Source organism: Galeopterus variegatus, unplaced genomic scaffold (genome assembly GCF_000696425.1).
Source record: "Galeopterus variegatus unplaced genomic scaffold, G_variegatus-3.0.2 Scaffold826, whole genome shotgun sequence".
NCBI lineage: Eukaryota > Metazoa > Chordata > Mammalia > Dermoptera > Cynocephalidae > Galeopterus > Galeopterus variegatus.
Window position 1 is genome coordinate 113,815 of NW_007726937.1, and position 21,004 is coordinate 134,818.

A 21,004-nucleotide genomic window follows, 5' to 3' on the forward strand; every position below is an offset into this window, starting at 1 on the left:
CTTCTAGGTGTTATAGGTGTTCTTTTGTGAAATGAGACCTTTACTAGTTAATATCAAACTTTGTCACTGGTTGCAGGTACTTTGTTTTTTTCTTTCAGGTCTGTGTTGGCTTATTTGCTATTGCCAGCACTTACACTCTGAGCTAGAACTGATTTGTTGTCTTTTGTTTACTTCTAAAATGCAGGAACTTCCTGTGAAGACCAGTACTTGAGCTCTGTGGTTGAGCTAAATTGCTGCTTTGCTGCAGTTTCCCTATGGAAGGCTTTTTGTGCAGCTCAGGGTTTAATGGTTGGCTTTATAGGTATCTCTGGCTAAGGTGCAATCTGGTGCACCTGGGTTGTGTAGAAACTCTGGTCTGGGCCTGCCTCTTTTCATCAAACTGCACCTCGTGCAATTCTGTATTTCTGACTAGTCTCCTCTGAGTGTCCTGCACTGATTGGGGGGCAGATAAACTGTCCTTACAGTGCCCCAAAGTTCCCCCAGTGGGCCCACCTTCCCACCACCCGTGCTGCAAACACTTTCCATGGCAAAGGCCATACTTCAGTCCCTTGCAATGACTTATTGGCCTCTGAGTGGCTGCTTTTTTTCAGTTGTTGTGGCCCCTCACTCCTATGTGGGTCCACGGGAACCGTGTTAGTGGTCTTGCTTGCCTGGGGACCTCCAAGACCGTCTTCTCACTTGCTGCCTCTGAGCAACTTCATCCGAAGGGCACAGCTGTGGCTTTTGCTGGTTCCTGCTCTGTGCTGTGCTCTCAGCAGCTCCAGCCTGGAAGAGGCTGGGGATTGAAACAGTCAGAGTGGTTTTTCTTTCTCTCATCATGGCTTCTCCCATCTTCATGCACTCCATAGGTTTCTCCTCCTGTTCCCCTGAGCTCTAGCAGCCACAGCTTGGCTGTTGTTACTTTTATGTAGTTGTAAATTGGTTGATTTGTGGGAGAGAGTGACACCAGGGACTGTCTATTCTGCCATTTTCAGATGTTAATATCTTATTGCAGACCAGGGGCTTACGTGTAACTTAAGTGTAAATTTATGTGTAATTTTTTTTTTCTTTATGTTCAGAAAGGAGGACCTGCATATTGGCTTTGACCACATCTGTCAAATTTTTAGATGGAAAAATTGAAAGATTTTGGCTTTATTCATGAATAGTTTAATACCTAGCAAATAGCTCCCTTCCATTTGTGTTTCTCCAAATTTGAAAAGAAAAGACACATTGGTATGTACAGAAAAATCTCGTTTTTCCTGCTCTTTCTGTAGGAAATTTTCTTTTTTTCCCCCCGAACTTACTTGGATAGTGATACAAAGAAATTAGTCTTTATTCTACCTCCAATTCATCTTTGTGCTTCCAAACATCTGCAAAGGAGATGTGAGGAGGAGTAAGTTTTATCTAGATGGAATAGCCAAGGCATTTACATTTTCCTAGTACAGCTTGTCATAACTCTTCCTCCTTTTACAAATTCTCTCCTGATCCTCCTGATTGACTATGGTTTCCATGGTATTTTTTTCAATATCATTTTCTAATTTGTCTTACAGTTACATACAAAAAGGGAAAATAACTTCTATAGTCATGTAAGTGCATTCTCAGTATCCAGCATAAGACCTTAACCATGGTATTAAAAGTAAGATAATTTATGTTAAAGCAAGCTTTTATGTTGCGATATTTATAGATTTAAATTTATGATACTAATTTAAAATTTGTTTCTTCATCTTTTAAGCTTCCAGATGCCAAAATTAGAAAATTGAAAGGTTGTGACATTTAAGAGTGATTATTTAAACACATAAATGCAGTTTTTCTATTCTACTTGTTTTTTCCTATCTAGTTAAAATATCTTCAATGTCTCATTATCAATATTAGCTCAAATATAAGGGTTTAATAAATGTTAGCCCCAAGTCTTGTCCTGTCTTACGCATCTTCTTATGCATTGTTATGCATAATCCTCAAAAATCTATAAAATAGGTATTAGTATGATTAACTTTTCTGATTGATAGTTTGTTTGCAAATATGATCACAGTAAGCCTCTTCCTTATATTCTCCTTATATTGATGACTTTGTATGATCCCCTTCTGGTACAGATTTTGGGCTTGCTGTAGCTAATTAGTCATTATCTAGACATTTTTAAATGTCTGAGCCACCTCAGATTGATATTATTGAAATCTGTGAGTCAAAGGTTTTAGGTCAATTTCTTACATATATACTCCCTTTTTGAAGAGGGGTCTTCAAAAAGTTTGTGGAAAGATTTGCATTGTCTTTCAATTCCGTTTTCCACAAACTTTTTGAAGTATCCTCATATATTACATTATGGACATAAAGCTTTGTTTGGAATATTTATTTTGATATATTAAATATCTATTACAATCAACTGATACATTTTGAACATATGTGGTATGAATAATGACATACATAAGTGTTATCCATACATGTTTCTGTATTTTTGGACATCTACATTGCTCCCAAATTGTCAATTGGTAGCAAAAGTTGAAGCAGACATCCCAAAACTAATATCTGTTTTCCAGTCACTGTTCTAGAGAACGTATGGGTAATGTTAACTTTTTTTTTTTTTTCCTTTTTGTCTTTTTTCGTGACCGGCAACAGATTGCAACCCTCAGCGTCGCGCCCGCACCGGACCGGGACCGGCAACGGGATCGCAACCCTTGGTGTTGCGCCCGCACCTCGCTCAGCCAGTGAGCGGGAACCGGTCTGTATGTGGGATCCGAACCCTCAGCGGGAGCGCCACCGCGCTCCCAAGCGGTGCACTGTAGCAGTGCGCCACCGGGCCAGCCCGTAATGTTGACTTTTAACACTAGCAATAGCCTTATAAAGTAGTTATTATTATCTACATATTATAGGTGCAGAAAATTGAGGTGTAGGAAGAAAAATAATCTTTCTTCATTCATGCAATTAATAAATGTTAGAATCAAGATTCAGGCTCCTTGCTTGTGATACTAAGCCTCATCTCAGACATTTGTTGTGGGCAGTCTGAGTTGCATCATCTGAAAAAGGGGTTGACATCAGTGCCCTCTCAGATCACTCTGTGGAAAGACCATCTGATCCCAGCCTATGTTCCTTGTTAAAGGTACTCAGGCTTCTTGTGGACCCCAGTGGGGACATTGCTTAGTAATTGCCAAATGCACTTGATGGGTAGGAAGATCCCTGGGGCTGTTGTGCCACATAGCCTGTGAGTTTGAACAAGTCGGTAAGTGCCTCTCATCCTCCAATCCTTATCTAAAAAACCAGAAATATTCATCTTATTAAACATCTGTGTTGACATTGTTTTACACATCAAAATTGTCACATTGTAAGTTACACTTCAAGGTTTCCCCCTGTTAACATTCCACATCTAAATTCTGTTGATTGCTCTAGCAATTTTCTAACTTTTGGTGGTTACTGTATTTAAACTTCAAGGGCAATTTTATGCCAAACAATATATGAAATAGATAAATATTAAGTGCCTTGGAAAAGTGAACAGTGATGAGTTGGGAGCCCTGCGTCTGGGCCTTTAGACTTGACCCCTATCAGAATTTAGTCATGGCCATGAAAACTGTAAGGATCTGGGAGCACAGTGTGAACAATGTCACTGACTATTTCTTCCGTTATTATGAGCCTATGCATTGAATTGGTGGCTAGCACAGTGCCTGACACAAAAGAAGACCCAAATACAACCAGTCATTCAGTGTTAAAATGGACAAGTAATTGATAAACGCCTACAGCACTTCAAAGACTTCCCCCCATACTGACAGACTGAATGCTCTAAGCACATTAATCAAACTCTTGTCATCTGCAATATATGTGAGCTCTCAAGTCCCTTTGTTTCTGTATTTAACAGGCCGATTTACTGAACAATATCTAGTGATACCCTTATAGAAGCTAGTTAAAGCAATGTTATAGGAAATAGTTTAACAAAATTAGTATGAGGTGACTTTCACTTAGTGAACCCATGTTGGTTTATAGTGATCATTAACTCTAATTGCTTAGTTCAGGAATGCCCTCTAGTTAGGATTTTGTCCTAAGTGTATCTTCTCTGGACTACTTTCCTGATCCAGATTAATTTATTTCTGTTATTGAATTGTTAACTTGTAAAAAAAATCGTAATGAATATAATATGTCTAGAGACAAACAATTGGGCCAATCACAGAACATTCTACAGGAGAATAGATAATTATACCTTCTGATGCTCAAAAGACCTATTTACAAAATAGGAAGAAAACACTATAAAATTACATATTTTAAACACTGGTGAAGGCAAAAATAGATTGGTTCATTTTCTGGATTATTTTTAATGTGACTGCTGCATAAACATAATAAGGCCCATCAGTGCAAGAAAATGAAAACATCAGAAAGAGGTGTGAAGACCGACCTGTTTTCAAGTTAAACTCACATAGTTGCAAATCATGAAATTAGAAAAAAATCTTTTGATGGAGAGTTTAATTGATAGATTTAATTTTTTAAAAAATATGAAGTAAAACACCGTCTAAAATTTTTTTAAATTACACTAATCATTAAAAAGGAGATTATTGAGCTAATAGTATTTCAAGGNTACTTTCCTGATCCAGATTAATTTATTTCTGTTATTGAATTGTTAACTTGTAAAAAAAATCATAATGAATATAATATGTCTAGAGACAAACAATTGGGCCAATCACAGAACATTCTACAGGAGAATAGATAATTATACCTTCTGATGCTCCAAAGACCTATTTACAAAATAGGAAGAAAACGCTATAAAATTACATATTTTAAACACTGGTGAAGGCAAAAATAGATTGGTTCATTTTCTGGATTATTTTTAATGTGACTGCTGCATAAACATAATAAGGCCCATCAGTGCAAGAAAATGAAAACATCAGAAAGAGGTGTGAAGACCGACCTGTTTTCAAGTTAAACTCACATAGTTGCAAATCATGAAATTAGAAAAAAATCTTTTGATGGAGGGTTTAATTGATAGATTTAATTTTTTAAAAAATATGAAGTAAAACACTGTCTATAATTTTTTTAAATTACACTAATCATTAAAAAGGAGATTATTGAGCTAATAGTATTTCAAGGAGTGAAATTAATATAAACACTTCCTTGACTTTGTAAAGTGATGGTAGTTTAACAAAGTCTTTTATATTAACTTCATATTATTTTATAATCACAATTTGTTGAATATTTAAAAATACAAAATAGTTCATTAATTCTAAAAAATATTAAATGCGTATTATGTTTTTCATGGATTTTATGCTCTGAGGATTTATCAGTTTATTTATTTGTTTATTTATGTATGTGTGTAATATCATAGGAACACATGAGATCTACCATCTTGACAAATTTTTCAGTGCACAAATACACTATTTTTACCTATAGGCACAATGTTGTACAGAACATAAATGAAACAATATACTTGTTAACCAGCAGCTCCCCATTTCCCTTTTCCCCCAACCACTGACAACCACTATTCTATTCTTTGTTTATATGACTTTGAATATTTTATATACCTCATATAGGTGGAGTCATGTCCTTATATGACCGGCATATCTCACTTCACATAATGTCTTCCAAGTTCATCGACATTGTCACATAAGACAGGATTTACTTTCTGTTTATATGACTTTGAATATTTTATATACCTCATATAGGTGGAGTCATGTCCTTATATGACTGGCATATCTCACTTCACATAATGTCTTCCAAGTTCATCGACATTGTCACATAAGACAGGATTTACTTTCTAAAAGCCAAATAATATTCCATTGTACATATGCAGCACATTTTCTTAATCTATTTATCTGTTGATGAACATTTAGATTGTTCTATATCTTGCTGTTGAAACTAGTGCTTCAGTGAAAATGGGCATGCAGATACCTCTTTGAGATTGTGATTTCAGTTATTTTGAATATATACCCAGAATGGGATTGATGGATTTGGTAATTCTATTTTATTTTAACAGTACTTTATACTGTTTTCCATAATGCCTGAACCATTTTACATTCTGCCAGCAATCCAAAAAGGGTCCAATTTCTTCACGACTTCATTAACACTTTTTATCTTTTGTATTTTTGATAATAGCCATCCTAATAGGTGTAAGGTGGAATCTCATTATGGTTATGATTTTCATTTCCCTGATGACTAATGATGTTAAGAATATTTTTATATATATCTTCAGTCATTGCATGTCTTCTTTAGAGAAATGCTCATTTAAGTCCTTTGTTCGTTTTATTTATTTATTCTTTGCTATTGAGTTTTTGGAGTTAATTATTTTTTTATATTAACCCACTATCAGATATATGAATTAAAGGTATTTTCTCTTATTCTGTAGGCTGCCTTTTCATTCAGTTGACTGTGTCCATTGCTGTACAGAGGCCTTATAGTTTGATGTCATCCCAATCATCTATTTCTACTTCTGTTGCCTGTGCTTTTTGTCATATTCGAGAAATCATTGCCAAGACCAATGTTATGAAGATGTTCCCCTACACTTTCTTTTGTAGTTTCAGGTATTACATTCAGGTCTTTAATACATTTTGAGTTAATTTTTATGTATGTTTTAAGATAAAAATCCAATTTCATTTTTTTGCTTGTGGATATTTAGCTTTCCTAGCACCACTTACTGAAGAGACTTTCTTTCCCCTTGTATGTTCTTGGAACACTTGTTGAAGATCTTTCGGTTCTATATTCATGGGTTCATTTTTAGTCTCTCTGTTCTGTTCCATTGGCCTATGTGTTTGTATTTATGCCAGAACTATATTATTTTAATTATTGTAGCTTTGTATACATTTTGAAATGAGCAAATGTGAGTCCTCCAGGTTTGTTTTCCTTTCTTAAAATTTTAGCTTTGCTTTTGTGGTTCCATATGAATTTTAAGATTGTGTTTTTCTATTTCTATAAAAAAATGCCATTAGAATTTTGATAATTTTGACAGGGATTATATTGAATCTGTAGATTTTTACAGGTAATATGGACATTTTAACAATGTTACATCTTCTAATACATTAATGTAGGATGTCTGTCCATTTATCTGTATTTTCTTTATTTTTTCCATCAATGTTGTGTAGTTTTTAGTGTACATCTCTTTTTCCTTCTTGGTTAAGTTTATTCCCAAGTATTTTTGTGGAACTTTAGGGTTTACTACACATAAAATCATGTCATCTGGAAAGAGATAATTTGACTTACTATGTTGAGTAAAGTGAAGAGAGTAGGCATCCTTGACTTGTTCCTGATCTTAGAGAAAAAGCTTTCAATTTTTCACCATTGTGTATGATGTGAGCTGTTGGCTGTTCATATATATAGCCTTTATTATGTTAAAGCAAATTTGTTCCTTACCGAGTTTTGAGAGTTTAGTCATGAAAGAGTGATGAATTTTTCTGCATTTGTTGAGATAATCATGTGATTATTATGCTAAACTCTGTTAATATGGTGTATCACATTAATTTGACATATGTTGTTCACACATGTTGACCATCTTTGCATCCCAGGGGTAAATCCCACTTGGTCCTAGTGTATGATTATTTTAATGTGCTATTGAATTCAATTTGGTAGTATTTTTTGCATCTGCGTGCATCAGGGATATTGGCCTTTTGTTTTCTTTTCTTGTAGTGTCTCAGTCTGGCTTGATATCATAGTAATATTGGCCTCATAAAATAAGTTTGAAAGTGTTTCCTCCTATTCAATCCTTTCAATTTTGAAAGAGTTTGAGAGGGATTGGTGTTAATTCTTTAAATGTTCAGTAGAACTCACCAGCGAAGCCATCTAGTCTTGACCTTTTCTTTATTGGGAGGTTTTTAATTGCTGATTCAAGCACCTAAGTCATTATTGATCTGCTTAGATTTCCTATTCTTCATGATTCAGTCTTGGTAGGTAGTAAGTTTCTGGGAATTTATCCATTTATCCATTTCATATAGGTTTGCCAATTTTTATGGCATATCATTTTTCATCACAATTTCTTATAAGCTTTTTAATTTTTGTGGTATCAGCTACAATTTTTCTTCTTTCATTTCTCATTTTGTTTTTATTTGAGTCTTCATTCTTCTTTTCTTAGTCTAGCTAAAGGTTTGTAAATTTTATTTATCTATTCAAAAACCAACTCTTAGTTGTGCTGGTATTTTTTATTATTTTTTCTGTTTTCTCTTTTGTTTATTCTACTATAATCATCATCATCTTGTGTCTACTTCTAACTTTGGGTTAAATTTGTTTCCTTTTTTAAATTCTTTAGGGTATAAAATCGCATTCTTTATTTGATACCTGACTCCTTTTTTAACATACAAATTTATGGCTGTAAACTTCCCCCTTAGTGTTGGTTGACTACATGCTATAAGTTTTGATATGTTGTCTTTTATTTTTATTTTTCTTAACATATTTTATAATCTCTCTTTTGATTTTTTTTATTTATTGGTTGCTCAAAAGTGCAATAATTTCTACATGTTTGTGAATTTTCCAGTTTTCTTTCAGTTAGTGATTTCTAGTTTTATTCAATTGTGGTTGGAAAAGATATCTGGTATGATTTTAATCTTAAATTTTTAAGATTTGCTTTGTGACCTAACATGCACTCTCTCATGTGTGCTAGAAAAGAATGCTTATTCTGCAGCTGTTTTATCCATTATCAAAAGTGAAATATTGAAGTGTCCTACTATTATTGTATTGCTGTCTATTTCTTCCTTCAGTTCTGTTAATGTTTTCTTAATATATTTTGTGTTCTGATGTGGGATACATATATATTTATAATTATATGTCTTCCTTATAAATTTACCCATTATCATTATATAATAACCTTCTTTATCTCTTGTGACTTTTTTTTTTTTTACTTAACGTCCATTTTCTCTAATTTAAGTATATCTACCTCTACTCTCTTTCAGTTACCATTTGTATGGAATATATTTTTCCCTCCCTTCGTTTTCAGCCTAAAATGTGTATTTAGATCTAAAGTGAGTCTCTTATGGACAGTACATAATGAAACTTTTGTTTGTTTTTGTTTTTCCATTCAGTCTCTGTATATCCTTTTTGATTGAGAAGTTATTTCTAATTAAATTTAAAGTAATTAGTTATAGGGTAGGACTTATCATTGCCATTTTGTTCATTGTTTTCTTTTCTTTATGGTTATTCTGAGTTTTGCATAAAATATCTTGTAACAGTCTATTTTAAGCTTGTATCATCGTCAATCAAACAAAAACTCTACACTTTTACTACCCTCTCAACACATACAGTTTATGTTATTGATGTTACAATCTACAGCTTTTTATATTGTGTATCCATTAACATAGCTTTGTAGTGATAGTTATTTTTAAACTTTTGCCTTCTAACTTTTATGCTAGAATTAAAAGTGATTAAAACACCACTATTACAGTATTATACTATTCTGTATTTGTATGCATTTTTACCTGTGCAAGTTTTATACTTGATGCCTTAATGTTGCTTTCATTAATTCAGAATCAGTTATTGGAGATTCATTTTTATACTTCGATTGGGTTGTTTTCCTGTTTTTTGTGTTTCTTGTAACTTTATGTTGGTTTCTTTGCATTTGAAGAAACACCTACCTCTTTCAGATTTTACTGACTTTGTCAAGTAAAGACATTCATTAGTCAGCATGTTCGTAGTATGCTCTCACGTTGATGTTTAGTATTCTTCCATTTCATCTGGAAGATATACTTTTAGTCTTACAAGGCAGGTCTGTGAATGAAGTAGCTTCCTCAGCTTTCATTGTCTGGTCAAGTCTTTCTCGGTCCATTTGTGGAGGACAGATTTGTTGAGTATAGTATTTTTGATTGACTGTTGTTTTTGTTTTGTTTTTCCTTTAACACTTTGAATATATCATTCCTTGCAAGGTTTATCTTGAGAAATATAATCTGCTGATAGTTTTATGTAGGCTTCCTTGTACTTGACAAATTACTTTTCTCTTGCTACTTTCAAAATTCTCTCTTTTTCTGTGTGTGTTTTTGAATTTGACAATTTAATTATAATGTTTCTCAGTGTATATTTATTTGGCATCATACTATTTGGGATCAGTTAGGCTTCAGGAATTTGGATGTCCATTTCCCTCCCCAAACTTGGGAGGTTTATAGCTATTATTTTCTTTAAAAAAAAAGCTTTCTGATCTTTTCTTTATTCCTTTTTGCCGTAACTTTCATAATGCATATGTTGGTTCATTTGATAGTGTTCCATAAGTCATTTAGGCTTCCTTTAATCTTTTTCATTTTACTTTTTCTTTCTTTTTGCACTTTTGACTGGGTAAGTTCAAATGAACTTTCTTTGACTCCATTGATTCTTTCTTCTGCTTAAACAAGTGTTCTTTTGAACTACTCTAGAACATTTTTCAGTTCAGCTATAGTATTCTTTAGCTCTAGAATTTCTATTTGGTTTTATTTCTCTGCTGATATTCTTTTTGTGTATGTATAGTAATTCTGACTTGGTTTAATTGTCTATCTGTGCTCTCTTGTAACTTTGAGTCCATTATTTTGAATTAATTGTCAATTAAATTGTAGGTCTCCATTAATATAGTCAATAGTTGAAGATTTCTTTTGCTTCTTTGGTTTGGTCATGATTCCCTGATTCTTTGTGCTTCTGTAGCTTTGTGTTGTTTTTTGTGCATTTGAATAAACACCTACATCTCCCATACTTTACCTTGTCCAGGAAAGACATTCTCCAATCAGCCAAGCTAGAGATTTTAGGAGCCTCTTAATCCTTTTCTACAGATGTGTTTTTCTGAACTTATGTGTGTAGATTTATAATTAGAGATATTTACTGATGTTTTTCTCTTTTCTTTTCTTTTTAATCTTTTTTGGGGAGCTCAAAATGTCTTTCTCCCTCTGGATCTGACTGTTGTACTTTGGACCATGACATTGAAGGAATGCTCTATTTTCTCCTCCCCTATCTGGGAAAAAGCCTTGAGTTGCACGCCCTTTTCTCAATCTCACCGTGTCATGCAGTCCTCAGTGAGCTGCTTGTCCTTTTCCTTTGTTTATAGCTGCACCCAGGTATCCAACCTCTGCAAGTTTCATCAGTGATCCAGCTGAGGTGAGACAGAATCTTATCCCTTCTGCAGTGCACCAAAAAGCCAGGGGATTTATCTTCTCTTTCCCGCCAGGGAACAAATCGTGGGCTGAAAAGATCTCTCTTGGCTTTGAGCTTTGCCAACTTTGGGGAGGGGCTGATGCAGGTAAACAGAAATTTTTATTCTTAATCATTTTAACTCTTTTTTCCGTTTTATGCTTGTTTAGGGTATTACAGCTTCTTAACTGGAACATGTATATTCTGTTAAGATATTTTTGTTCAATATATCATTGTTAAATAATTGTTTCTGTGAGGAAATGAAGGCTACAACCTTCTACATTGCTATTTTACTGATATCACTCTTCAATTTATCAATAAATTAAACAGGGTTACTGCTCCAATGGAAGTGTCATTCTGGTCTATAAAACTAGTTAATAAGTGGTTAGTTTTGTAGTTAAATAATCATGCTATTTATGCAAATTAGTTATCATCTTTGAGCTTTAGTTTACTTATCCATAAAATAGAAAAAAATAATATTCATGTCTAATGGTTGTTGGTGGCTCTGCACACAATAAGTTCTAGTACAATTAATTGAATAGCCAATATTTCCTTTCTTAATCTCATTTTAAATTCTATGTTCAAAACCTCAGTTATTACTTTGCATTTTCTCTGATTTTATACATATATATTCTAATATACATATATACAATTTGAATAATATCATAGTGTCTCAGAAGTATAGTTAGTTTAGGATTTATATGCACAATTGTTTTATGTTAAAAAAATAAAATAATAAGAATCAATCATATAATCAGTTCCTATCCTATCTAAAGTGATAAAGTTGAACCTATAAAATGAGTTGCAAATTCTCTGACCCTCTTACCATGTAGACTCTCTCTCTTCTATTATTCAGAACATCCATCCTCTAGGCAGATCAGTCACTTCAGATTCCAAGTTGAAGTTTTGCCAGTTTACATGTAGTTTTCCATTTTTGTACTCTAAACTCTTCATCACTCCATTTTCATTTTTTATTATTTATTTATTTGTTTTATATATATTTAATATTATTATTTTACATTGTAAGATGTTGTAGTGGAGCAATTGGGTGTCACCCATTTTTAGTAGCTTGTTGGGAATGATTCACATTGCTCATCAATCTCTCACTCTCTTTTATGAGTACTCACTGAATCAAGATGTGGTCCCTTAATCATGGGAAACTAGAAAAAAAAACCACTATTCTCGGTAGGTAATTTCTAATAAGTGTATTTCAAACCTAAATTGTTGGGTCATAGTGACATACTAGTTTGTGGCTCTCAACTTAGTTGACAAACCCCAGTATGCCTAAAGTTAGAATATGACAAGTTTCAACATTAAAACAGAGGCGTAATAGGCAATATTCCATCATGCATATGAATCTAACATGCTGTTGTTCTGCATTATAATTTCAGTGTGGTTCGTTGCGGATTACTTTGTTAAGTCTTTTGATGGCTGTGGTGATATTATAGTTAGTTTAGGATCAGAAAAGCTTTGTGAAGGCAGGAGACAGTTCTTCTGAAGAGTTCAGCTTTAAAAGCCATGGCACAGAGTTTCACATGCTATAATATGGGCTTAATAATTATTTGTTGAATGAATGAGAAATAAATTAATAGGCTTACAATACTTCATTAATTAGCTAAGTTTTGATGAAACACTGTGACAAAATGAATCTTCAAAATTGTCCCATATGTTCTTATGCCCACTATTGAACTAAAACCAGTTTAGATGAAGAGACATAGCTTGAAACAATTGTGTCTGTCTCTAGAGCACACATTATGTAGTAATCTTCCATTCAACCAGATTATATCTGTTATACTGTATTCTTGGAATGTCCAAAACCTACTACGTGTTCATTAATTTATTCATTCATTCATCCACATTAATATAATGAGTAATCACAATATGACATGTTTTATTATAATTGCTGGAACACATTGATGAGTTGAAATAGACATGATCTTTTTTCCTATTCAAGCTCACACTCTAATGGAGGAGATGCACTTTAATCAAATAGTCACACAAATAAATGTTAAGTTATAAATCTAATTGCTACAAATGAGACATGCATGGTGCTCTGAGATTAACAGTAAGAAATTTGACTTTATGTGAGTGGCTTAGCATGTTTTTTTCTATGAGAGGATAAGCAAACTGACTCAGTGAGAAAGAAGGGCAGGGCTTTGCGGCAAAGGAAACATTAATACACATGCACTATGGCAGGAAGAAATGTGGTTGTGAATAAGGGACTGAATGAATCTATAACTAAAGCAGAGAGAAAGCATCAGTGTAGAGAGGTAGGCAGGGGCTAGACTAGGCAGAGACTTATAAGGTAACTAAGAATTTTCAACTTCATCTTTGATGCATAGGCAATTTATTCAAAAGTTTTAAGCAAGAAAGCTGCATGATCAGATTCATACTTTAAAAAGAAAACAATGGTGGATAGTCCCTTCTCCCCAGGTAGAAGCCTACTTAAAAGTGGGAACTAAATAATGGTTAGGATAACTCTTTAACTGCAATTATCTTCATTCTCCCTTTTACCCATCAGAAGAGGAATTGAGAATTATCTTCATTGTTGTATGTGGGGCAACCCATCATTTCTGAAGATGAGTCCTGAAGCCACTCCTCAGCATTGATGGAGCTGGCTAAGCCTGCACCATAAAGTAATCTATTTTTTCATGCTTCTGTATGACTTTTAGTCAGAACAGACACACTTTTACATTGATACTTTATAAAATGAGACCTTGGAAAAGTTGAAAAATCATTTTCCATTTCTATCAACCAGCAGTGTATTATTTTGTATTATGAGCTACATAATTTAGACTACTCAAATAATAGGAATCTATTCAAATAACAAACGTATCCAGTTATTAGGAAAGACAAAAGGGATGTACTTTTTAAATAAAGATGTGACAAGATTAGAAACCAATGGAGATCATCAAAAATTTGAGAAAAAATACATTTTCCTCTCTCAGTTAGCAATTAAACAGCTGTATTTTGCACATGCTAAAATTGATAGCAGGAATGCTGTGTTCAAGTTGCATGAGCTAGAAATAGAACTGAATATAAGTTAGGGTGAAAAGATTCTTCGTGAATGCCCACAAGTCTATTTTGCCCATATCTGGCCATGTTTCCATTTTCATGATGAAGTGAACTTTATTTCCTTATTTAAACTGCTTTTTTGACTTTATTTTCCCTCTTTCCTTTTTTTCCCTCTTATTTCTTTTTCCTTTCCTTCTTTTCTTCCAATCTTCTTTCCTTTTCTTCTTTGTCTTTTCCTTTTTCTTTAACAAGACAAGAATTCAACTGACCAAATTAAAAATAAATGTAATGGTAAGTATTGAAACTATAAAACTCCCAAAAGAAAACTTAGGGAAAACACTTCAGGATGTAGGACTGTGCAAAGACTTTATGAGTATGACACCAAAAGCACAGGCAACAAAAGAAAAAAAAAAAGAAAAACTAATGGAATTATATCAAACTAAGAAGATTCTACACAGCAGAAGAAACAATTAACAGAGCAGAAAGACAACCTACAGAATAGGAGAAATTATTTACAAACTATGCATCTGACAAGGGATTAATATCCAGAATATCCAAAGAACTCAAAAAACTCAAGAGTAAGAAAACAAGTAACCCAATTAAGAAGTTGGCAAAGGAGCTGAAAAGACATTTGTTATATAACGATATACAAATGGCAAACAGACACATGAAAAAAATGCTCAACATCACCAAGCTTCAGAGAAATGCAAATCAAAACCACACTAAGACATCATCTCACCCCAGTTGCACTGGCTGTTATCAAAAAGATAACAGAATAACAAATGATGGCAAGGATGTGGAGAAAGGGGAACCCTCCTACACTGTAAGTGGAACTATAAATTAGTGTGGCTATTCTGGAAAACAGTATGGAGGTTCCTCAGACAACCAGCAATCCCACTTCTGATTATATACCCAAGCTTCCATTAGCATTTTATTATACCATTGATACAGCAATTACTCATACATTCTCAAAGTCCTTGGAGTCACTCCATTTTGAGCAATGTCTTAATAATATATGTAATAGCATTTTACCTGTGGTAGTAATATTATTGATCTATCGCCATTAATGTTTGCAGCATTTTTAAGACCCATTACCTGATTGTATAGTAGCCCTGCCTGGCAAAAGCACATCACTTTCTCCGTTAAAGTTTGACAGACAGCAACACAAAAAAAGCAATTTTACCTGCTACGGTGTCTGTCTGCCTGCTTGATAATGTCAATCAATAAGTGAATTCACTTTCCTACAGTCTCTACTAAACAAGATGTCTGCTCTCTTTCAGATGCAAACAAAAAGAAAAGAGCCAAAACATGGGTGGATCAAAATAAAGTGCTTTGAATGATTTTTTAGTGGGTATTTTGGGGGGAAGATCGTGAGGTGGAGGTGGAAAAACTAAAAGTTCTAGCTTCTAAAGCAAATATTGACTGAATAACCCATAGCAACAGCAGTATGGTGGCCTGGAAAAAATTTTAATGGGGTTAGGCGGTTTATTTCTTTTTGGTAGGGTTGTGATGGAAAGACATTTGAATTGAAATACAATTTAAATTAATCAAAGAGAAGATATACCACCTTACTATAACTTACTTAGCTAATCACCTCTCCCTCTCTGTCATCCATACATCCATCCGTTTATCTATAGATTTGTATAATGAACTAGCTAGATAAATATCATTGTTAATTTCCTGTGTATCTATTATCTAAATCTTTTTCTACCTTGTGAATATGAGGCATTATGAAGACAGTTACTATTTTTAAAAAATTATTAAGATGATTTAGGACAATAAAAAATAGTTCAAAGACATATAAGTCATTATACCATGGCTATAGAGCCAAAGAGCAACATAAATAGTTAATTCTCACCAACCATGCACATTTGGTCTGGATATAGTAGACAGAGTTTGACTCATTATATATCTCTGCTCAGATCCCCCATTTAGAGTTGATATGGATGAAATGGGAACTTGAGTTTTGGTCAAATTATTATAATAATGAATTTTTATTACATTCGTACATACTTACAAATCATTCACACCAATAACTTGAGATGTCATGGGATCAAAGTATCTGTCTTTTTTTCTTGAAGACAAATGCTTTCCTCTGATTTCTTCCTTACACAGTTGTGTTCCACAAATTTGAATCTATTTTATTTTTATTTTCAAAATTACTTCGAATATCTGATATTTCCCCCCAAAACAAACAACATAAGTATTATCAAGAAAAGAAATGCAAGGGTAGGTTCATAAAGGCCATGCAATTTTTAAACTAAAATTGTTATAATTATAATAATATATGCTGACAGCTTTTAGAGATTAATATATGACAGACACAAGTCTAAGATTGGAAGCTTTATGGGTCCTGTCAAGAAAACAGATGGAATGCTCAAAAGGGTTTATCTAAAAATAAAGGAACTGTTCACAAAAGTTAAAGAAATTCAAGTGTTTGAAGGAACAAAGAAGGGATAGTAAGGTATTAAGAGAGCGATATGGTGAGAAGCTCTTAATACCCTCGAGACTTAGCAAAGGTTACAAGTATTGGAGGCGAGGAGAGCAGAAGTGATGAAAGAGGAGCTTCCCATCAGGAGTCTCAGCCTCAGAGGATCTCAAACGTTATCAGTGAAAATTAACCTGACGTCTTTTTCCTCCTACCATGCTATCTCTTGTAGAAGCTTCCTGTTATTGGACTCAGAAAGAAGCTAAAGGACATGAAGATGCCCATACTATGCAGTTTGTAGAGGCCTGCCTTCTGGGGCATGGAGCAGTGAAGGGAAGGACAGAGATGAGATGATGTGTATTTAGGGGAAACGCTTTACTCTAGTGAAGTCCCACCACGCCCATGGTTGATGTTGCAGTTGAGGAAATTACAACTCAGAGTGGAAGAGTGACAACCCAAGTTCAAACAGCTAGGTGATTGGTGGCGACAGGTTCAATCCCATCTCTGTCCAGCCCAATCACCATGCACATGTGCACGCGCGTGCGCACACACACACACACACACACAGTTTTTCATTAAAAAATAATAATAAAAAACGGATTGGGGTAACTTCAATTGAACAAAAAATATTCATTAGGTTTGAGAAAGTTTTGAAATAATGAGCTTTGCAGTTCAGAAATATTTTGAACAGTATTGAAATTGATTTCACAGCAACATAACTGTCAGGCTAGGAAAGAAGCTTTATCCCTATTTTTAGATAAGGAACTTAAACTCAAAGAGGCCCGGGAGTTTGTTTTTAGTCATAAATTAAAATCAGAAGTTGCACGGAAATCCAGGCTGCCTAACCTTTAGTCCAGTGTCTGTACCACTGTGTTCTTAGTCTGTTTTGAGCTCAATTGCAGAACACTTGAGACTGAATAAATTATAATCAACAGAAATTTATTTCTCATGGTTCTGGAGGCTGGGAAGATTGAGGGGCTGGCATCTGGTGAGGGCCTTCTTGATGCATCATCTCATGGTAGAAGGAAGAAGGGCAAGAGAGTGTGAGAGAGCAAGAGGGGACTGAACCCACTTTTACAAACCCACTCATGATAACAAACTCAGTCCCATGACAACAACATGAATGCATTTGTGAGGGCAGAGCCCTCATGACCTAATCACCTCTTGAAGATTTCACCTCTCAGCACTATTACACTGAGAATTAAGTTTTCAGCACATGAACTTGGAAGACACATTCAAGCCACAGCAACAACCACCACCACTACTCCATACCATGTTATTCAAACATGGCTTGTACATCAAAAGAGGAAGCATTTTATACTCATACTATTAATCTCCTGCAGTTACTGCCAAGCAGTAAGTCTATACAATAATAGACAACCATCCCACTCCAGTTGCTTCAAATAGTTATAATGGCTATTTTCATAATGTTTATGTGTTTTGATTTGTGGGTCATTCTTTATCTTACAAAGCAATATTAATACATTATTACCTGATCTCATACTACAACTAGTGATGACCTTTGGAAAAACTGAGATAAGCTGACGAGAGCAGATTCATGCAAAAAAATAAAGGCCATTCAGATTTTGTCATTTAATTTTCATAATGCAGATGTCAAATAAAGCCTACTTAATAAAGTGTGTACTTTGAAAAAAAGAAGATTATACCATGAATTATATTAGTTGAACTGCTACAATAAGTTTTAGTGAATATTCTCTACATTATGTAAAGTCTGAGGATCATTCTGCCTAAAGAGGGGGAGCTCTAATGAAGAAAATAGGCAGTCAGGATCTCTGCTTCTGTATGTAAAAGGTTTCTATCCCCAATCTCAACTCCATCTTGTATCTTACCCAGCTGCACCCTGACAGTGGGAAAAGCCCCAATGCCTCAGTTACCTATTACTGTATTAAAAATTGTATTTAATGATCTATAATAATATCTTTTTGTTATTTCTTGCAATTCTGTAGGTAGACTGAATTTAGCTGGGCATTTCTGGCTCACTAACTGACACTCTGCTTGGGTTCACTCATGTGGCTTCTCTCCATTGTGAGCTTGGCTGGGACTATGACATTCAAGATGACTTAACTCATAGGTCTGGGGCACTGGTGCTGATGGCCAATGGGGAGTCATGACGTTTTGTCCATGTGACCTCACTCTCCACATGGTCTCATCATTGAGTAGACTAGCCTGAATTTCTTTACATGGCAACTGGGTTCCAAGAAAGCAAATATGTTATAAGGCCAGAAATAGACTCCACCTCTAAAGCGAGGAGTGACATGCTCAACTACGTGTGGGAGGATTCTGGGTACCTATTCATAGTCCATACCTATTCTTGCTTAAATTCCAAATCTAGGCAAAGGGTAGAGCTTAGACAGAGCTCACATTCTGAGAAATAGAAATACTTTTGGCAAACAAACTAGATATCATTTTGATCAGGGCAGAAGTTTTTGTGATTAATGCAAAATGACTTATGAGGGAGATCCAGAGATCAGAACTGAAAGATGAGGCCTGGTCTATTTTACCTTGATATCTATGATTCACAAAATGGATGGATTATGTTATGCCTGATACTTTTTTCCCCATTATTAGGATTTATGACTATGTTTTTCATCAAAAGATAGCCCAAGTATTTGTACTTTACAAGGGGAAGAATGGCTTCTAATACTTACTGAATGACTATTTTGTGTCACACAATTTCATATATGTTAGCTCATTTAATTCTCATGACAACCCAATGAAATAGATATCAATAATCATTTTATACTTCATTTGTTAATCTAATTATTTAAAATTTAGCTTTTAATATATTTTGAGTATTTCTGAAAGCATGAGGATATGACAGAAAAAAAGTAGGCAAAGACTGTTCTCCTGAAGCCCATATACTAGTGAAAAGTCACAATTCTTTCCTTGTTTGCTCATTGTCTACTAATCGGCAACAAAGTATGTAAAAACAATAAGCATTGAAAAGAGGTTAGAGAGGTTTATTCAGGAAGATCAGAGAAAACATTTTTGATAGGATGATATTTTACTATATATACATTTTTAAATTAATGCAACCAAATGCTTTTATCCTACCCATGTTCCCCTCTGTCTGATATCTGCTCTTTTACTGATAATTAAAATGTTAGTGTTTTTTTAACTTCTCCAGTGTTATTTTTAATGTACGTACAAGCTAATAAATGTGTAACTTACTTTTTTACAAAAAAAGTAGATAAAAGTTAAATATTGTACCACACACTCTTTTTACCTTTGGATTTAAAAACAAAAACAAAAACTTAACAATTCATCATGAGGATCTTTCTGCATTAATATCTATATTATATGGAGATCTTCATTTTTAATGAAATGCTTATATTAAGCCATGGTATGAATGTTTTACAAATTAATTAACTGCTGATAAAGTGACTTTTTAGCAGAAACGTTAAGAAATTGGCAGAACAAGCTATATGGATATATGAAGAAGGAGCAATAAAACACAAAAAATAAACAGCAAGTGCAAATGTTCTCAGTCTGAATCATGCTTGATGGTAGGAACACCAAGAAGATCAGTAGGATAAAACAGAGCATTATTGTAGAGTCATAGGACATATGATTATAGAGGAAACAAACAAACAAAAAAAGAGATAGTGGATCTTGTAGTCCATTGTTAGAATTTCATATTTTGTTCTGATAAAAGTAAAAACTGGAGGTTTGAACATGAAACTGGCATGCTAAGATTTATATTTTAAAAGTATTACTCTGGCTTCTGCATAGAGAATGATTTGGACAAGAGCTAGGATGAAGAGGCTATTGAAATAATTCAGGTCACAGCTGTTGATGACTTGGACTCGTGGAAACAGACAAGGTAATGAGCATTGCTTAGATCATAGTTATATCTTCCAGTTAGCATCAGCAGGATTTGATGATGCATTGATCCAGCATAGCAGTGGGGAGGGTAGGCAATGGTGATGATGTGAAGATATTTGCCCTGGGTCCCTGAAGGAATGGAAGGATATGAGGTGAATATGTCAAGCAGAGAGGTGGTAAACTCAAATGTCTACAGGAGCCAGAAAGGTCTTGCAAATGAGAATAGTGTGTTGGATTTATGTTCATATGGATTAATAGTGTGAATCATGGTGACTGTACTTAACTGGGGCAATCGTGGTTTACAAAATGAAGCAATCGTGGTTTACATAATGAACTCAGCTATATCCATTTCCTTCCATGAGGGATGTGGATCCAGGATGTTCTCCAAACTTCCAAATTTCAATAAATGTTTAAAGTCTGAATTTTTGAAACATCCCTCCCCTGCCTCATCAAAATAATGATTAAAAATTGATAAATTTAATATAATCCCATTTGTTTATTTTTCCTTTGGTTTCTTGTGCTTTTGGGGTCATAGTCATGAAGTCTGTATCCAATCATACTTCCTGGAGTGTTTCCCCTTGTTTCCTTTAAGCAGTTTTATTGTTTAAGGGTGTACATTTAATTCTTTAATCCATTATGAGTTGATTTTGGTATATGGTGAGAGGTATGGGTCTAGGTTCATTCTCCTGCATATGGATATCCAGT